Source organism: Tamandua tetradactyla, chromosome 17 (assembly GCF_023851605.1).
Source record: "Tamandua tetradactyla isolate mTamTet1 chromosome 17, mTamTet1.pri, whole genome shotgun sequence".
In the NCBI taxonomy this organism is placed as follows: Eukaryota; Metazoa; Chordata; class Mammalia; order Pilosa; family Myrmecophagidae; genus Tamandua; species Tamandua tetradactyla.
Genome location: NC_135343.1, coordinates 62,950,852 through 62,968,283, shown reverse-complemented (window position 1 = coordinate 62,968,283; position 17,432 = coordinate 62,950,852).

Below are 17,432 nucleotides of genomic sequence, written 5' to 3'. Positions count from 1 at the left end.
TCAGCTGGTCCCTTCCTCCTGAGTGCCATTGCTTTCAGCCTTCTTTTTTTGTGGGGGATCCTCACTTTGATTCTCCAAGGCTGGCTTTCATCTTTTGGATTCCTTTGGCTGTCTTCAGATCCCGGCTTGCTTTGATGTCCCCTGGGAAGACACACACCAAAGTCTACTGGGCTCCAAGCATCTCCAAGCATTGATGCCTCTGTTCTTCAAGTGTTTGGCACCCGTGTCAGCTCTGAACTGAGCTCTCTCTAAAATGTTTCCTCTTTTAAAGAACTCCAGTAAATTAATCAAGAGCCACCTGGAGTGGGTGAAGTCACATCTCCATCTAATAAAAAAGCCACAGTTTTGATGGCTGATCCAATGTTATCTAAGCCAGTGTTTAACACCCAGAATTTAAGAGCTTTGCTATCTGAATATGTAGATTTTTTCCTTGTTGCCTTATTTTAAAATTGGTTTATGAAACTTACTGCACAAACACAGACCCCCAAATATTACATGAATATTTTATTTAAATATGCCTATAGTTAAGCTAAATAAGATAACCATTGTTGCTGGTTATTGAAAATAAGAACATAAAAATAAAAGCCACTCCCAGAAAAAGTCACAGCCACAGTTGGGCATGTCACTTCTCCAAGGAGATAATGTAATTAAAAGTGATTAATTACAACACTGAATCTGGATTAAAAGAATTGGCTGCCCCCACAAGATATAATCAGGACTAAAACATGACTTTTGGGGGTGCATAATAGCTTCAAGTGCTATCTAGCAAAAGTACTACCTAGGTTAAAAATTGTAGGAGAAGCTAAACAAGAGCCAATTTACATGACAGCCTTCAGCAATCAAAAGATAAATTAAAAGACACAAAACCCTGGATTAGAGAGAAAACTGATTTACATAGATAATGCATCAAAATCTTCAAATATCCAGGCTGCCAAAAATTTCCAATGTATACATAGAAGCAAGGAGTGATGGCCTAACTATAAGGGATAAAATGAAGTTGGAGAAACTATCACTGAGGAAGAACCAACATGGAAATTCCTAATCAAAGTCACTAAATCAGCTCTCCTAATTTTATTGAGCTAAAAGGAAAACATGCACAATTAAAGGAACGAGGAAAAACAACAAATAAAAGACAGGATAATTTCAGTAAAGAGATGGAATTTTTAAGAAAGTGAACTGAAATTCTAGAGATACAATACCTGAAAACAAAATGTCACTAGATGAGTTCAACAAGCTATTTAAAAGGCAGTAAAACAGGTCAGTGAATCAAAAAAGGAAAATTGTACTTATTCCAGCCTTGTAGCAAGAAAACACAAGAATGAAAAAGTGAACAAAGCCTATGAGACCTGTGGGACATCCTGAAACATACCAACATATGCGATATGAGAGAGGAGAAAGAGAAAGGGTCAGAAAGAATATTTAAAGAAATAAAGACTGAAAAAATCACAGATTTTCACCTTACAAAGTATTTTATTGGGCTATCCATATATATTTTAGAAAAGGTTTTTCAATATTTGCAGAATAACATGGAGATTTTGCATGGTATTGCATTGAACCTAGGTATCAAGTTGGGACAAATTGAGATCTTAATAATACTGTTTTCTAATAGATGTTAATGGAATATCTCTACATTCTGTTTAGATCTCCTTTGATTTATATCATTTATGGCTTTTAGTTTTCCACATGTAGATCTTGTACATATTTTAAGTAGCAATGTAATAGTGTCATGTTTTCAATTTCAAGCTCCATTTATTTCACTTCTGTATATAGAAAAATACTTGATGTCTATATACTCCTTGTATCTAACATCATGGCTATGGTTGCTAATTATTTCCATGAGGTTTTTTCTGTGAATTCTGTGCAATTTTCCACATGGACAATCATATCATCAGTAAGCAAAGACAGTTTTATTTATTTCTTCCCAATCCATTTATCTTTTATTGTATGCAGATTTTTAAATTTTATTGTCTTATTGCATTATACAGAATTTCAAGTCTTTAAGTATGATGATTATTAAAAATGGTAACGGGTTATTGTGGTCTTCTTCATGAACTTAAGGCAAATCCATTTCATTCATCAACATTAAGATGTTAGTTGTGATTTTTTATGAGTGGATGCTGTATTCCAGCTGAGTCATCCATCTCCATTATAAATTAGCATTTCAGATTTTGAAAACTGCCTTTTATATATCTATCGATATGATAATATGATTTTTCTTCTTAACTGGTTGATGCCGCTGATAACATTAACTGATTTTCAAATAATGGACAGTTATAAATATCTAGAATTATTCACATTTGTTCATGGTATATTTTTCATTTGCCAAAATTTGGTTGAAAATTTTTGCAGCTATGCTCGTAAGAGATATTGCTTTGTTTCCTTCCTCCTTTGTTAGTTTTGGTATTAGTGTAATGCTCTTCTCATAGAACTCTTAGGAATTGTTTTTTTGTTGTTCTTCTTGTTTTTGGTTTTTGCTTTTATTTTCAGGAAGAGATTAACAGGAAATTTGTATAATTTCTTCTTTAAATTTTGGTAGCTTTCACCAGTGAAACTCTCTGTGCCTAATGCTTTCTGCTTAGGAAAATTACAAAGTATAGATTCAATCTTTTTAATAGATACAGGTTTATTCCAGCTATGAATTTCTCCTTATGTAATTTTCTCAGTGTTCTGGTTTGCTTGCTTCTGGAATGCAACACAACAGAGATGGACTGGAACTCAATAAAAGAGAATTTATTTAGTTAAAAACGTGCAGTTCTTCAGAGGATAGGCAGTTAACTTTCAACTGAGTTACTTTCTTACTCGGGAAGGTACAGGGCCATCTCTGCTGGCATTCTCTTCAGGCTTCTGGGTTCCAACAACTTTCCCAGGGGTGATTCCTTTCTACATCTCCAAAGGCCAGGGCAGAGCTTAGTGAGTGCTGAGATGAGGTATGCTGAGCTGCTTGGGCTATGCCATGTTGAGCTCTCTCATTTAAGCTTCCAGTTAATTAAATCAAACATCATTCACTGCAGCAAGCATGCCTTCTAGCTGTCTGTGGACATAATCAGCAACAGATGAGGTTCACATGCCATTGGCTCATGTCCACAGCAATAGAACTAGGGATCTTCACCTGGCCAAGTTGACACCTGAATCTAACTACCATACTCAGATTATGCCTTTCTATGAATTTTTTTCATTTCATCTACATTATCAAATTTTGGAGTATTAAGTTGGTCATACCATTCCTTTATTATCATTCTAATGTCCTTGGGATAAATGGATAGGTCCCCTTTTTCAATTCTGAAATTAGCAATTTCTGATGTCTCAGTTTTTTCTTACTATAATGACGTTTTGTCAATTTGATCAAACTTCGCAAATAGTAAAGCTTTGGTTTGATTATATTTCTCTATTAAATTCCATTCTTCAAATTCATTGATTTCTGTTGTGATTATTATAATTTATTGTTTCTACTTACTTAATTTGGATTAATTGTTTTCCTATTTTAGTTCCTAAACTTAGATTACTGATTTTGAAACTTTCTTCTTTTCTGATATACATATTCATTGCTATACATTTCCCTCAAAATACTGTTTTTGCTGTACTGTACAAATTTTGCAATTTATTTTCATCTAGTTCAAAATAGCTTGTTACTTTGCTTGAAACATCCTCTTTAATTCATGTGTTCTTTGAAAATTGGTTGTTTAATCTACAAACATCTAGAATTTTCCAGCTGCCCTTCTCTTGCTGATTTCCACTTTAATTCTGTTGTGATCAGAGAGCATATTCTGTGTGATTTCTATTCTTTCAAATGGGAAAGATCTGTATCATGACCCAGGATGTGGTTTATCTTTGGGAATGTTCCACTGGAGCTTGAGAATAATGTGAATGCCAATCAGATCATTACAGATTTTCTTCCACCTACCAATTACTGACATAACTTGATAAAGTCCCCAATGAAAATTGTGGATATTCCTGTTTTTCCTTGCAGTTCAATAAGATTTGTCCCACTTATTTTGATGCTTTGTCATTAGGCACACTAGGTACCAAAACTAACCCCCAAGTCCAGAGTGCTTGGCTCTCATCCAGTGGTTGGAGTGGGCTGGGAGAGAGGAAAGCCCTCCCTTTGGGAAAATGGTGGAGACAGAAAGAGCCTTATTCAACTGTTTACCAGTGAGAGTGACGCTCTGGATCCCACACCCTTGAATTTTTCTGTTCAGGAGCCCGGACTGTCTGCAGCTCAACTATTTTCAAAAATGGAGAAACTGCAGTGAGTACCTGGGCTCCACTGTAGCCCCAGGTACACTATACCACCCTAGATGCCAGGAGCCAAGGCTGTGCCTGGTTTTGACCTGGTGGGGTGCAGTGGTCTGGGAAATATATAGAGGCCTTCTCCTTAGGAAGAGAGGAAAGCAGGGAACACTCCTTTACAGGGCTGTGGGCAATAGGTCACCATAGAACACCATCTGTGGGGAAAGCTGGGGAAGTACAGCCTGAGAAGCTGCTTTCCTGACCCTTTCTCTAGGGCCTTTAGGAAGAGGTCTACACTTCCTGAGCAGGACCATTGACCTGGTTTGGCTGTGAAATACAGCCAGAGGAAATGTTCATCAATGAACCAATGAACAACAAAATGTTAGACAAGAGAAGAAAACCAACTGTCAAGATAATCTTATCAAGATAATCAGATGCTCAGAAACCAATAAAAGATGAAAGGCACATTAGGAAGCAAGAAAATATGGCCAAGTCAAATGATCAAATTAAAAAGTCAGAAGACATAAAGAACAACTAATCAAATATGTCCACACAAATCTCTTAAATAATTAAATAATAAGCTAGATTTGAAAAGGCAGAAGAAAGGATCAGTGAACTAAAGGACAAAGCAACTGAATTCAAATAGTCAAAAAGACAAGTGGAGAAAAAAAGAAAAAAAATGAGCTGGGTCCCAGAGAAAAGATTGACAAAACAAAACATGCAAATATTTGCATCATAGGTGTCCCAGAGGGAGAAGAGATAGGTAAACAGGCTAGGAAGATTACTGAGAACATAATGGCTAAATATTTCTCATTCTTACAAAAGATGAATATAGGTAAACCAAAGAAACCCAACTATTTCAGTATCCTAAAGCTGTTGCTAGAATGCAAAATACCAGAAATGGATTGGCTCTTAACAAGGCAATTTATTATGTTACAAGCCCAAATTGAGTTTCATAGTCAGGTTCATATTTCAACTTAGCCAGGTGGTGGTACCTGTTTTTCTGGTTGAGGAAGTGCTGGCCTGTCTGTTGGTATGAGGACATTTCATAGAATTAAATCATGATCATACTGACTGCATCCACAGCTGATTCCATCTGTAATCACCCAAGGGAAGTGTCCCCTGCAATGAGTGAGGTTTAATCTAATCAATGGGAGGCTTTTAAGGAGGATTCAGAAGAGGCAGTTTCTGTCTTCTTGCTTTGGTCAGCAAACCTTTCCTTTGGAGTTCATTCAGACCTTCCATCAGAGTCATCAGCTTCACAGATTGCCCTATGCATTTTGGACTCTATGTTCCCATGGTTATGTGAGATACTTTTATAAATTTTATATTTATAGGTATTTCCTATTAATTCTGTTTCTCTAGAGAACCCTAACTAAAAACGCTTGGTACCAAGAGTGGTTCTTAAGAAACAGAATCTTAAGAATGGGTTTTTATGATTGGTTTTCTACTCTGACTGGACTCAAAGACACTAAGGACTCTGATTCCCATAATTAGAATGATATTGCCAATCCATGGAGTGAGTTGGGAAAAGAGGAAGTCAAAATATCACCATTCAACTATTCTAATGCTTCTCTTGTATGAAACCTGGCTCTGGGGGATAAAGTTTTTGACACCTTTAGGGAGTTTGTGGAAATAGGAGGTGTATAGATGTTGGCTGGTTGTTGTTAGATGCACTGTGTATATTAATTAGTGAAAGGGGTGGGCTTAAGAATTCAAATAAGAAGCTTACATGCTGTCTGACAGAAGAAAACATTTCTATGAGCCTGTTGGAACTTTAGTCTAGTTATAAGTCTTATTTTAAGATCTTATTTCCTGTAGCCATAAACTTGAGTCTCCAAAAATCAGACTCAGAATCTTATTGTTAGAGTAGCAACTTTACAACGTAAACTGAAATCTCAATCTTGCATAGTGTTTGCTGTTAAAGTGAGGGTATTGATTGGAAAGGAATGGGAACCTGAAAAATGGGCTGGTGACATATGGACTGATAATGATGTATGTGGAAAGATTGGAACTCTAGGTCATGCTTAGTTTTTTCTAGATAACCCTGTAATAGTCTGACCTGAGGACATACCTTCCCCACCTCCAGCCTGCCCGGACAAGTTAGCCATCCAACCTCCACCTAAAGTGATTAGCCCTAAAGTGGTTGATCTTGTTTCACCAGATGAAACTACAAATGAATGCCCTGAAACAAATAACTGAGAAGACACTTCTAATTCCTTTCAGCACACAACCCACTACCCCTCATTTCCTCCAGACCTATAACTAGACTAATGTCCCGACGGGCCCCAAAAGGTGAGTCCCAATAGGCACCATGAGGAGATACATTATACTCCAAAAAAACTATGTGAGTTTTCCAATTTACTTAGACAGAAATCAGGGGAATATATGTGGCAATGGATTTTAAAGGTGTGGGATAATGGTGGGAGGACTATAAAGCTGATCAGGCTGAATTTATTGATATGGGCTCATAAGCAGAGATTCTACATTCAGTGGTATAGCTCATAGGTAATATATACCTATGTTATAGCTCTATAGGTATCAATGTTGATACCTAGAAAAGGTATCAACAGTTTGTTTGGATGGATGGCTCAAACATGGATCAAAAGGTGGCCAACATTACCTGAAGTTGAAATGCCATAACTGCCCTAGTATAATGTAAATGAGGGGATCCAGAGGCTTAGAGATATTGGAATGCTAGAGTTGATTAATCATAGAAAGGCTGCTCTTACACCTCAGGAATGTCCGAAGGATGCACCTTTGACCAGAACTTTGAGAAATTTGTGAGACTAACGCCATCATCCCTGAAGAGCTCTATAGTTGCATTTCCCTGTAGGTCAAATATTACTGCTGGAACAGCTGTCACTGAGCTGGAATCCTTAAACATAATGGGGGTGATGGGATCCTAAGTTGGTAGAAGGCAGGTGGCAGCACTTAATCACCTATGGACCCATCCTGAAGTTATTTCCCAAGTTCCAAAATGTATAATTGTAATAGACATATTGAGCAACTGGAGGAATCCCCACACTGGCTCTCTAACTCATGGTGTGAGGGCTATTATGGTGGGAAAGGCCAAGTGGAAGCCTAAAACTGCCCCGACCCAACAAAATAGTAAATCAGTAGCAATACCAGATACCTGGGGGGATTGCAGAGATTACTGCCACTCTTAAGGACTTGAAAGATGCAGGGGTGGTGATTCTCTCCACATCCCCATTAAACTCTCCTATTTGGCCTGAGCAGAAAACAGATGGGTCTTGGAGGATGACAGTGGATTATCATAAGCTGTAAAGACAGATAATGGAAGGAAGGGGACAAAAGTAACGTTACCATAGGAGATGTGAATGTAGTCCTGCAAAACTCCCAGAAATCACCTGCAAACTATACTTTTCAAAAACTTTAGCAAAATTATGAAATTTTGAATATTTTCTTATTTAACTTATGCTTCAAACTACTTGCAATCATCCTGTATTACTTAAATTAATTTTGTAAGAGAATATATGTGTCAGTCAGTGTAAAATATCTGAACTTGATTGAACTTTTAAAATATGGTGCCGTGAACTATGTGGAATATATTCATATCATAGGATAGAATGAAGATGTAGTGCACAAATTATGCATCTATCTCAGTTTATACTGAATTTTAAATATGTTTTCAAAGTTCCTCTTTGACATCTCAAAGTCACCTCAATATGTCTAAAAAACAGACCTCTGATACTGCTCTCAACCCAAATAATGTCTCTGAAAATGAATCACCAGATACTTACAAGTTACCCTTAACACTACCCATTAGGTCCATGAGTTTCTCAAATCATAAGATTTGAGAAATCAGCCTAATGGGCAACCACCCCACCTAGTGGTAATACATAAAATAGTTCCAGCTCCCAAGGTCTCAGAACAGGTTCCTTATTTACTCATACCAAAAATTTAAAAATATATATTTACAGAATTATGTGATAACAATATGAACCTTTTTAGGACCAGGACATTAGGTTATGAATAAAGGAAACAAAACCCCTGACCTCTTAACCTTTCATTTATTTGGGAGAGACAGACAATAAAGAAAGGACATTTTTGCAGCCTCTCATATCATGCTTCTCTGGGATTTTCCCCCTGTAGCAGAGCTGTTAATACAGGACAAGTGAGGAAGGTGCATCCAGGTCCATTTCATGGGACATCCCTCATCATGAACGGAGTCAGAGGAAGAGATAGAATTTGAGACAGTTTAACAATTTTAACAATTTCCACTTTTACTGCAAAGCAACCACCCTTCTGCCCCCAAGAAGTTTCTCTTACTGTGGAGCATCCTACAGTATGTCTTGTTCCAGTTCTAATGAACAATACAATTATTTTTCCTTAGATTGTCTCCTTATGAGCCCATTATGTTAGGTCCAGGTGCCATTTCCAGGCATTCAGGAATGGGGTGGCACAGACCCAAACCACCAGGAAGACATTCCTACTCAGGCAAAGGTCCACCGTGTTCTTGGTCCACCACATGCATTGGTTTTGAAGATGCCAGTACTTTCTTCATGTTTGTTGTCAGCCCCCATGATTTTTTTTCCTGCTTTTCCATGAAGTTAATATACATATATTCTTTTTTTATTAACTTTTTATGGTATTGTATTATATGGTATATTTATGGTATTGTAATACATAAATATGTATGCTGTTGTAATACATAAATTAAAAAGTAGTAGTTTTCAAAGCACTCTTCAAAAAGTAGTTACAAGACAGATCCCTGAGTTTGTCATACAATCCTCTCAGATTACTCCTTCTAGCTGCTCCAGAATACAGGAAGCTAGAAGACTTAAATATTTTTTTATCATCACAATTGACATTTTTCCCTTCTTTTTCTGTGAAGAAAAAAACATTCATACAAAAAAAAACAAAAAATTTCAAAGCAAAGCACCACAATTAGCTGTGGAGCATATTTCAGAGTTTGACATGGGTTACAATTCCACAATTTTAGCTTTTCACTTCTAGCTGCTCTAAGATACTGGAGACTAAAAGAGATATCAATTTAATGATTCAGCAATCATATTCATATGTTCAATACAATCTTCACTGTAAAACCCCACCATCACCTTTGATCTCTCCATACCTCTCTTTAGGGGTATTTGGGCTGTAGCCATTCTAAATTTTTCATGCTGGAAAGATCTTTCACTAATATGGGGTAGGGAGATGGAAATATCTGATGTTCTGGAGAGGCTGGGCCCTCTATGTTTCAGGATGTATCTGTACCGGGGACCCATCTGGAGGTTGTAGGTTTCTGGAAAGTTACTCTAGTGCATGGAACACTTGTAAAATCTTATCTATTGCCCTAGGTGTTCTTTAGCATTGACTGGAATGGTCCTGGATGGTGTTTGGCAGGTTATGATAGGTAGCAAGGTCTAACTGAAGCTTGCATAAGAGCAACCTCCAGAGTAACCTCTCAACACTTTTTAAACTCTCTCTGTTTAAAGACAAACCTAGATGTCTTGTCCCATGTAGGGGGAGGTCAATGATTTCACTTGTACAGTTGGGCTTAGAGAGACTGAGGCCACATCTCACTCTCCAGATGTAGTTCTTAGGCATGACTATGAGTAGTCTAAGCTTCTCCACCACCTACACAAGCTTCAAAAGAATAAACCTCAGGAACAAGAGAATGGCTTATTGATTTGGGTGTCCCTAATGTTTGACACAGTATCAGGGAATTCCCTGATGGAAAAGTTTAATAGCTCCATTCTATTTCTTTCTAGCTCCCTCAAGGGACTTTACCAATACTTTCTGATTATCTGCTTAATATACTCTAGGATGTATCCAGGCATTTCAATAATCTGTACAGGATTTAAGGACTGCCTTCTTATTCTGTGATCCCTGTGTTTCGATTGTTGAAATGAGATATACAGGTAGATTGAGTTAGATTATGTGCTACAGAAAATTTTAGTTCCAGACCAAATAAATGTTTTTTTCCTTTCTTCACAAAGATGATGTGTGGTTCTCAAATATAGACAGTGTCTTCCTTACTCCTGTGTTCTGAATCATTTTAGCCCCAAACTCATTGGTTTCATTCTTATCTCTAAATATCAGATTATATATATATCAAAATCCAGAAATAATATCAGCACTCCAGACATAATGCAGATACACTAAAATCTTACAGTCTAGGCCCCTGTTTTTCTTAAAAGCATTTTTTAAAGGTGACCATACCATTGTTGTTCTTTTGTTTCTGGGTTATTTTGTCTTACCAAATTGCCACATGTTCATTCACATTGTAGAATGCCTAATAAGTTTATTCCTTTTTTGTAGCATCACAACCTGTGTTCATAAGTACACACCATCTTTCACCAATCTACTTCTCAGTCAGTGTATCCTCCAACCACCCGCATTCATCAGGCATCATGTGTAATGCCCAAAGTCCACAGTCCACCAACATTCTAAATTTTAGATAATTTCATTGTTCCCAAGAGAAAGATAACCAATAAACACACCCTCACCAAATAGGAAATCTAAACCTCCTCTTGACATTTGTCCCTCCCTCCATTATTTACTTCTGCTGTTGCTGTGGTAGTGATGGTTTCCTTTTGAACATAGCCCATAGCATGCAATAGCAGTTTTCACCCTGTACCCTGGATTTAGACACTCTTAAACAAGAATAAAATCTTTGAAGTAATTATTGCAAAAACTAATTCATATCTCTAGGGTGAATCAATGGGACACGTAGGTCTATACAACCCGTTTCAATCTTATTCATCTGCAATATGGTAATACTACTTATAGACCCACTAGAGAATCACCTTCACTCCTATCTATTCTGTTACATTGGAGTTCAACCCCATTACCTAACAGTTCACTCATCTCTAACTTCTACATACCTCTAAGTCCTCTATGTTTTGAATTATAAACATCTCATAGTATCTCTCTGCTGGTCATAAGTATGTAATCATACAATATCCATTGTATTGTGTCAGGGTAATTTCACTCAGCATTATGTACTCAAAGCTCATGCATCTTTTCATGTGCTTCAGCATGTCATTTCTTCTTACTACTGCATGAGGCTTTTTGACAGTGAATTTTTCAAAACACAACCTAAGGCCAAAGATATAATTTGAGTCAATTGTTATTTGGTAAATGATGGAGTAGAATACTATACTATGCAGAATTCTACAATGGTATTAAAACTGCTGTGCTGATGATACATACATACAAACCTCTTTCAGCTCTTCAATCCAATAGTTATTTGTATTCTGTGTGAGGGGGTTGTTCAGATAAAAGGAATTCTGTTACCAAGGGAGATTATCAGAGAGAGCCTGAGCTTATCAATAAGTGCCGTTCTGAATGGAGAGGTCACAGAGTGTGATGCCTGAAAGATTCAAAATATGAGAGGCATCCAATGAGTGGATGATTCTCTGAAGCTGAATCTGGAATGGAGGGGGCAATGACAAGGACTAAGGGCAGCTTCTTAGAGCTGAGCTAGCAAAGAAAGAGGGACCTCAAATTTATGATTGCAATGAACAGATTATGCCTTGACAACTATGTGGGATTGGAAGTGGGCACCAACTTCTGGAAAAAACATAGGCCAACAGGCAGCTTAATTTTTGCCTTGCAAAAACCCAAGAGAGAAACTGACCACCTATGTCTGGACGTAGGATCTACAAAACTCTGAGCTAATATGTTGCTGCCCAGTAATTCATTATGAAGAAATATAAAGCAGATACAGATAAAAATGAACCACACGTTAAAAGATGGGTCTTAAATCCAGATAGAAGAAATTATCTTTGCACTATGTTTATGGTGAAAATGAAGTATTTAAGGTTTGACCCCTGATGTGAGATGGTGTACTTTCTGTGCTCTTTCTCCCACAACAATTTCCTAAATGTGTCCACGGTCACGTGGCCATGGGGATAAAATTATTTTTGCTCCTACAGTTTTGCTTTACAAAATTTGTTTTGTCAACATCACAAAAACATTGAGGACTTTAACTTAATTAACAATAATCAACTGTAGCATCAGATATTTCACTACCACCAGAATGAATCTCCAAACCTTTTTAAGATGTCAAAATTGCATGAGGAAAAAATAAATAATCATAGATACAAATTGATTTTCTATTTGAAACATGAGGATACTGATATAAAAATGGCATTATTTAATTATCTTCAAAATTATTCTTCTACTAATGGAGCAAGCCATTAAAGCTATCATTTTATTTTTCCACTGAGGAAAACAGAGAATCAAAATGAGCAAAGTTATTTTATAAGAACCTCATTTATCTAAATGAAATCTCATCATTCATAGTGGGACATAAATTCACCTTCAGCAGCTACACGTGGTAAATTGTTTTGGGGACAAGTGCTCTTAAAATCAATATCTATATCTGAATTGGATGCTTATGTTGTTTAACAGATTCATGCATTATTGCTTTCATGGGTTCAATATCATAGCATAAAGTAAGCATCAGCCAACTTTTTTGATGTCACACATTTATTATTTTCCACTGGTTGAGAAAATAATCAGCAGTTAGTTGTTTGTGAAGAATGCACTTTCAATTTTGTTTATCTTATTGCTGCCAAAAATGATTTCTTGGGAAAGAAGAAACTATTACAAACTACAAAATAAAGAATCACTGATTTGTGCCATGCACAAGATGAGAAAACCAACTTAGCAAGAGTCTTTTCACTATTCCCTATTTTTTCTATGGCAGCACTTCTTTCAATCTCTATTATCCACAAAGATTGACTGCAAACTAATCTGTAACTTACAACATTTTCCACTAACCCAGTGTTCTGGACTTAATTGTGTGCTACAAAAACAAGTTCAAGTCTAAAGCTAAATCCCTTGAATGTGATCAGGTGTAGAAATAAGGTTCTTGAAAATGTTGGATAAGGTAAGGCAAAAAAAGAACTATGGTGAGCCCTTATCTAATACGATTGATAGCCTCCTAAGAGGAGGAAATTTAACTCAGATGGACAGAGAGAAGAAAGTCACCATGTGACAAGGAAGTCAGAAAATATCATAGATTACTGGGAAGCCAATGGGAAAAATGAAGACAGAGCCATGGCAAAATATTCTCCCCTACAAGTTTAAGGGGAAACATTGTCATGCTTATGTATTAGTCATGGTTCTCTAGAGAAACAGAACCAACAGAAGATACCTCTAAACGTGAGATTCATGAAAGTATCTCCCAGCTATATGGATGTTAGAGTCCAAATTCTGCAGGCAGGCTCTGAGCTGGCAGCTCCAATGAAGGTCCTCAAAGAACTCCCCAGGAAAGGATGGCTGGTTGAAGTGGAAAGGGAACTTCTCTCCTCTGATTCTCCTTAAAACTTTTCAATGATTAAAGTAATCATCACTCCTTACAGAAGACACTTCCCTCAGCCAACTGCAGACATGGATGCAACCAACTTGCTCATGATTTAAATCCATATAATGTCCTCACAAAAACAGATAAGCCAATCCTTGCTTAACCAGACAACTAGGCATCATCACCTGGCCAAGTTGACCTATGAAATCACTGTAGTAAGATAACAAACTATCCTCTATTATTTGCAAAGTTGTACAGTGAGATTCCTGAGCCTTTCACCAACAAGTATTTAACATATAAATAACCAGTAATTTCCAACATTAATAATGGAGGCACTGAGTGCATCCAGCCACTTGGTGCACCAAGGAGTGTGCAGTACTGAACAAAGCACAACAAGGCAAGGTGCCAAAAGGCTGCAGGGACAGATGCACCTACCAGGAGGATCCGGCTGCCCCACAATGGAAAGGCAAAGGGCCAGGGGTCGAAGAAGGTTCTCACAGGTCTCTCTCAGACTGAGCTGCAGTTTTGAGATATTGAACTCCTAACCAAACTTGGGTCTTATAAACTAATTGTATCAGAGGCTGAGAGTAAAACATTGACAAATGAAATATCTTTACATCTCCCATGGTTTCTTTAAATGTACCTATTAGTGACAATTTAATAGAAAAACTTTTAAAGCTGGGCAAATGCTCAACTGGAAAGTGCTCTTAGTAAATTATATGAGCAGCACTTTTTAGAATGGCTTGAAGAAAAAGGTTCCCTAGATAGGAATGAATTCATCCACAAAGTGTAAATGATTCAAGGACATCATCTGTAAGGATTGTCACTGTTCCCTAAAATAGTTGCATATCAGAATCAGGTGGGAAACTTGTTAAAAATTGGACTCTTTAACTACAATACAGTCAAACAGTTCCAAATTCTCAAAGTCGGGATTTGAAAATCTGCATTTTAACAAAATCTAAAGATTTTATTACTGTAGCCTGTTCAGTGAACAGGCATTTAGAAACCCACTGGACAACATATAAGCAATTCCCAGCAATATTGGGGATAACAATAAAACTTGTTCCACCTGGTTTATATGACAATTAAAGGAGGCATTTGAAACATATCAGAGGTGTTGATCATTATCATAATTATTCAAATATTAAAGTGTTGACAACCCAGCTAATGAGAGAATCATGACTGTTCAATGTAGAAATTGAAAATCAATGGCTGAATTCACTGTGTGTGGGGGGTAAGGGCAAGTGGAAAAGCACTATGGTCCCAAGTATTTAAGCAACATATGTGAACAAAATGTCAGGGAATAAACAGAGGACTCTGAGGTTGGAGAATATATTTATATTTTGATAAAAATTAAAGATGTAATTGACTGAGAAAAAAGAGGTACTTGTACAGCATGGAAATGATGGCAGTGCCCAAGTGTGGTCCAGGTGCAAGGAATTGCCCAAAGTAGTTTACATTATTGGCTTATTGTGTCCCATGACATTCCTGCAAAATAGATGCAATCATTTCAGCCATTTTCCATATGTGAAAACTAGCCATAGAGTAGTAAAATAACTAACTAAATTCCCAGAGCTAGCGAGGGTCAGAATAGTAGAAAATAAATGTCATCCTTTATGGATCATGCTCATGACATACTCATTTATGGTGTTTTGGTTTTTTAGAGATGACAGAATGTCATATACCAGAAATGGGTTGATTTCTACTTAAGGTTTTTTACATTACAAATTTACAGTTCCAAGGAGAAATGTCCAAATTAAGGTATCAAATGGAAGAAATTCTCAGTAGCCTGAGGAAAGGATGCTGGCATCCAGGGTTCCTGTGTCATGTGAGAGCACGCATGGCAATGTCAGTTTGTCCTTCGCTACTAGTTCTGATTGCTGTCTTCAAAATGGGTATTCTTCACTCTGCTCCCACTGTACTTGCTTTTCAATTTTCAAGAATGATATACTAGAACAGAATGGCTTTTACAAAGGGGAATTTATTCTTAAGTTGTGAGTTTATAACTTCTAAAGCTGTAAAACGTCCACATTAAAGCAAGAATATAGAAATGTCCAATCTAAGGCATCCACATAAAAAGATATCTTGGTTGAAGAAAGCTGACGATGTCCAGAGTTTCTCGCTGAACTGGAATTGCACATGGCAGACATGGTGACATCTACTAGCTTTGTCTCCAAACTTCTTGTTTAATGAAGCACCCCCAGGGGCATTTTCCTTATTCATCTCCAAAGATCTCTGCCTAAGTGAGCTCTAAAGTTTTTCCAAAATGTTTCCCTCTTAAAGGGCTCCAGTAAACAACCCACCTTGAATGGGTAGAGACACATCTCCTTGTAAACAATCAATAATTTCCCATCCAACTACATTGAATGAGGACTAAAAGATATGACTTTTTACATCCACAACAGATTCAGTCTGGCACATCTGCCTTTTACCCTCTCATAAAGGGCTCCAATGAAGGAATAAGACCCACCTTGAATGCACTGACCCACATCACAAATGAAATATCCTAAATGAAATGCCCAACCCACAATAGACAAATAATCCCCACAGGATTGTTTAAAAGATCATGGCCTTTTGGGGGGTACATAAAAGCTCTAAAACACCACTTAGGTTTATAGAATTAAAGAAACATCTTAAGAAGGAGTATAAATGAGAGAAATGCCTTTCCATCCTTTTGGTTTTGCTTTTTTTTGTTATTAGTAGAAAAAGGCAGAATTGAGCAAAGGAACTGAGCAAAGGAACAACAAAGAACTACAGTCAGAAGATGATGAGCAGAAAGTCCTTGCTGGAAAGAGGGTCCAATAGGGAGGTTAGAGGCAGTGCAGGGTCAGTGGTGAGGAATTTGAACCTGAAATGGCCAGGATTATATCTTTAAAACCCTATAATGTAGAAGAAATTGGCAGGGGACAGTGGAAGAGAAGAAGATTGTAAATACTTAAAATAGGAAAGTTTAATATTGATTCCTCAGAGTATAAATCTCACTGGGCCTCTAACAAGTCAGTGCTGCATGAACTTTGCTTGCTTCAGTCATTGCACCCATCTGTACAGAATGTACTGACAATGGTCCTGACAACGTAAGGAACACAAAAGGTTTGGGGAGTCAGAATAATAACTCCTAAAGATGCTGTCAGCCTAATTCTTGAGCCTGCAATCTATTACCATATATGGCAAAAAGAACATTAAAAATATCATGAAGTACACAGATGCTGAGTTGGGAGATCAGCCTGGATTATCTGGGTGCCCCTGTGAAATCATACGAACCTTCAAAAGGAAAGAACCTCTCAGGACTGTGGTTGGAGAAGCATGCTACAACAGAAGCAGGGTCAGAAGATGAAGTGCTGATTACTTTGATGACCAATGAAGGGGCACACTAGCTAGGAGATTGGGAGATCTCTACTAGCTGGAAAGAGCAAGAAACAGATTCTTCCCTGAGGCTACCACAAGGAGACACTGCCACACCAGGGCTTTAGCTGAATGAGATTCATTTTACTCAATGATTTTAGAGCTATAAATGAGATATTTCTAATGTTTGTGGGAATTGTTACAGGAGCAATAAGAAATTAAAACAGAGATTTTTACTGCATTATCCCACTGTGCCCATCACAAAAAGGGATTAAAGAGACTGGACCCCCGTAAATATCCCCTAGACCATGAAAACCATCTTACAAAAAGTCAGAAGGCAACCTCCTAGGAAGATAAGGGAGGTAGGTATGTCTAGGGCTGTGTGAACAGGAAGCAGATGCTTTATAAGAAACTCACTGACAAGCAGCACAGAGGAGGAGGTTGTATTCAACAGGGAATCACAAGGGGAGAAAAGTCATAATACTTCTAATAGAAGTAATCTGCTCATCTTCAGTATAGAGCTCATAATGCTGAGAGGAAAGCCTGTTGTGTACAGATGAAAAGGACCTGTCAGGGATGCCAG